The sequence below is a fragment of the Falco rusticolus genome, chromosome 3, assembly GCF_015220075.1.
Source record: "Falco rusticolus isolate bFalRus1 chromosome 3, bFalRus1.pri, whole genome shotgun sequence".
In the NCBI taxonomy this organism is placed as follows: Eukaryota; Metazoa; Chordata; class Aves; order Falconiformes; family Falconidae; genus Falco; species Falco rusticolus.
Window position 1 is genome coordinate 56,680,082 of NC_051189.1, and position 3,625 is coordinate 56,683,706.

Consider the following 3,625-nt stretch of genomic DNA (forward strand, 5'->3'; position numbering starts at 1 on the left):
TCCTAGTTTCCTTCTGTCCCAAAATGTCTCTCATTTGCTATTAGCAGCTCAGCAGGGGTGGTATGATACAATTACTCATTTGGTAAAGGAATTTCAAACCTTTGCCCTAAGAGGAGGCTAAGCTTGTCACTCAAACTCAATCCTGTGTCTTTTCATGAGCCTGAGCAATACTTAAACAAGGATCACAGAGCTGGGCTTTATTTTTGTTTTGTTGTGAGTGCTCAGGGTTTGAAATGGAGAGTTTGCTCCCGGTCGTATGTGTTGTGCTGTACTGCAGCTGTCCTGCACACACCATCCTCCTGCCTGCTACATGAGGCTGAGACAGGCTAGTTTTGTCTGCCTAAACTCATTTCCCTCATGAAATACATCAACTAGAGCCCCTCCTTTTCTAAAAAAATCATTAACTGTAAGTGCAATAACCATACTTTGTATTATGGGCAGAGGAGAAGATGTGGACAATGAGGTTACACATCTTCATGGCCATGTCTGCACAAATGATTGATCTTTTGTATCATCACACTAGTGTTGCTGTAGCTTTTGTGGTTTGAGGGTACTATTTTTTTATTAGACTGACTGACTGACTTAATTGGAAAAATGGGCAAAGCTTTTACATTTGTGTCCTTTTTTTCAACTATGGCAGCTAGGCTAATAAAAGAGAATTCCTCCCTCTACAAAACTTTCTTTTCTGATTAAATCTCTACAAAGTAAATACTGCGCTGACTTATGGCACATTCAACATTATTCCGGTGTGTCACTCTTTTCAATAACTAATAAATAAAAATATCAAGTTAATGTACATCAAAAGCATTTAGAATAAAGTCTTCAAATTAAACAGGAACATATGTAGCTCACATATCTTTATTTGAATAAAGAATATGGAAAAACTAACAAAGTGTACTCTTTCACCTGATCTGTTTTCCTCAGAAAACTCTGCTGAGTAAGACACTGAAATGTTAAACTTTGTTTCTCTTTCCATTTCTGTTGCTTAAGGAATTTTCTACAATACTGTGGAGTGTGTGTGTTGGGAAAATAATACCGCTTAAATATTTTTTTGTAAGTCACTTTGATTCTCTTTTGTTATGCCAGAGATCTACTGTTTCTTTTGACATCACAGCGGCTGTTTTTGCAAGAACTGTGTGGGACAACAGCAAAGCAATCTTGCTCACTTCCATCCGCGTGTACAGAACGAAAAGCTAATAGACACCAAGCAGGTTTGACGTGCGTTCGGTGGATAACAAGGAACTAGCAAAACCCCACAAAATTCTCAGGAAGAGAATGAAAAAAACCAGAAGCAAAGCTATCCTGAAATAACACCATTTATTTTGTGACCAAACCAAAGAGCAGCATCTCTGGTTTCTTTGGGAGGCCACTTGAGATCAGGTACTCCTGCAGGATGTACTCTGCAAGCCAAATTTTCTCCCCAAGGTTTGTCCGTGGGACTGCCTTTGTTTTCCTCGGTGGAAATACCACCCAACCCATCCAAGGACTGAACTTGCCAGCTCTGATTTGTCAAGGAACCTTTAGTGGGCAGGAGGGCTATTTCCCCTAAGAAACCAAGTTACCTGTCAGCAAGTGAGCCATCCCTCTGCAAACATCTGCCCTTTCCTGGCAGGACTACTGTTGTGCAACCCTATGGTTTCAGATGATTTCCACAGAAATCTCCAGCAGAAGATTCCCCAGACAATGTTCTTTGGTAAATATATTGAAATCCAAGCCTGAGCCTGGAGAATAGGTACTTTCCGTCTCTAAATACTTTCGTACAATTATTTACAGAGGCATTAGGATTAAACTCCCTTATGACTACCCTGAGAGGTTGCTCTAGTTAGAGAGCGATGCACTGAAAAAATGGAAAAGTAGAGCTTGCTTTTTGGAAAAGCAGCTCAAAAGTTTTCAGCCAAAATGTATTACCTTCATGATCCAAACAGATAGAAAGAAAGCACATTTAGAAAATAAGATGAAGAAAGCAGTGAGGCAGGTGGCCTTAAACTTGGAGTTACGGAAAATGTGACAATGAGCAGAAATACTTTCATCTCTGGCATGTTAGGCAGTATAAGTTTTCCTGTCCTGACTAACCAGCAAGAAGCTAAAATTAAGTACGAGCCGGGTATAGTAAGCAGTTATTGCTGTATTATGGCCAATGCTCCAGGCAAAGCAGAGCAGGCCAGTTCTCTGCAAATATCTGGGTTACTTGAAGAAAAGCTAACAAGAGACTAGACAATACAGTGAATGTCTGTTTTTCTCCAGTTTAGGCTGGTATGTTATCAGATAGGAGAAGCCATTTACTTTTAATAGGCACTTACTAGTGGGATAAATTACTCTAGTCCTTACTCAGATTTGTCATTGATATTTCGCTTGTGTAGGATTAAATAAAAATCAAATGCAACATAATACACCACATACAAAGTGCTTTTGAGGAACAGAAAGCATTTACCTTATTGTAATCATATCGCTAATGTGCAGCTACTGCAACATGCTAGCATCACCATGAAAGCATTTAGAGGGAGGATGGTGAAGAAAACACATTCTTAAATGAACGAAACCAGAAGGCAAGGAGGATCTATTTATTTGTATAATGGCATTTAGCCGAAACTCCTCATCCCTTGTGAAGACAGACTGCTCCTCCATGGGTAGAGCTATGCATAGCACAGTCTCTCACTTCGTGGGTAATATGGCTATTGCAGCCCGATACCATGCAATATTGTACTGCCATCTTGAATTGAAGCATTTTATAAGGGCTATAAAAGGCAGGAGATCTCAATAGCACTTCTCCTAGCCCCAGAATTTCTCCAGGGAAGTCTCCCCTCTCCAGACAGTCCTATCTTTGCCACACAGACATGATCAGCACAGCTTCCTTTGGCTTGGACAGATTAGCTGTAGCTCATGGTGTGAATCATCCTGCTGGTGAAACGGCAAGATGATTTACAGAGAACATTTGATGGAAACTTTTGGCTGGCAAAGCTATGAGGATATCTTGCAAAGTCCGCAGTGGCATACACAGCCACATAACTGGATTCCTAATATAATTGTCTCCAGTTGCATATGCAGATAGAGTTTTCATATAATCACAGAATGGGAGCTGTCTGTCAGTAGATTTCTTTCATTTTATCATCAGTTTCTTGGCTACTTGGAACACAATGAACAAGACATGGAAGCGCAAGGCCTTAGAGGACCCAGCTGAAAAGTAAGAAATAGAAAAATTATGTGCTAAGGATATAGACTTGGTATTTATGGCAAATGTCCACATTTAAGTGGACTTTTCACATGATGTCAATAAATGATATGAGTTGTTGACAAAATTTAATTTTTCTGTTTTATCCCCAAGATGAAAAAACCCTTTTCTATTTTTGCAGTAAGTCCAAACACCAAGGCTTAGGCTTAGCTGCAAATGCTACTTAATTGCAAGCAACTATTACAAATGTAAGTAAGTTTGAGTAGAGTTTGCATGGGGTTTGTTTTGTGTAAAAGGCAAGTGCTTTAACTGCACGTAATAGAGGGAATACAACTGTTTGGCTGCTCCCACTTGGAAGACTGTTGATACACATCTATCTTTAATATTGACCAGTGTTGAAATAAGTAGATTATAAGGCTTTTTTCTCTAAACTGCTCCCTGCTCTGACAATAGTTA